Below are 557 nucleotides of genomic sequence, written 5' to 3'. Positions count from 1 at the left end.
GAGGTCTGTTTCCTTTCCATGTAAAATTAGTAATTGGTTTTTCAATATCCTTTATCCTTAAAGAATGCTGGTGGGATCTGGATTGAGACTGCGTTGCTTGGGTGGTATTGACATTTCCACAATGTTCAATCTTCCTATCCATGAGCATAGTATGTTCTTCCATTTATGTAGGTTCCTTGCAGTAAGTGATTTGAAGTTTTCTTTATATAGGTCTTTTGTGTCCCTAGTGAGATTTATTCCCAAGTATTTTATTTTTTTGATAGCTATTGTAAATGGTATTGATTTACCTATATCCTTTTTGGCAGTCTCTTTGCTGGTATAGAGGAATCCAACTTACTTTTGTATGTTGATCTTGTATCCTGCCACTATGCTAAATCTCTCAATTTGTTCCAGTAATTTTTTTTACTAAGTCTCTTGGGTTTTCTTTGTATTGGATCACATCATCAGCAAATAAGGATAGTTTCACTTCTTCCTTACTAATTTGGATGCCTTTGATTTCCCTTTCTTCCTGCGGTGTAGTAAATTACTTAGTGTGGCTTTTCTACCCATAAGTCTTT

This window comes from Orycteropus afer, unplaced genomic scaffold (assembly GCF_000298275.1).
Source record: "Orycteropus afer afer isolate SDZICR_OR568_19922 unplaced genomic scaffold, OryAfe1.0 scaffold00014, whole genome shotgun sequence".
NCBI classification, from domain to species: Eukaryota; Metazoa; Chordata; class Mammalia; order Tubulidentata; family Orycteropodidae; genus Orycteropus; species Orycteropus afer.
Note: the sequence above shows the minus strand (reverse complement) of the source record.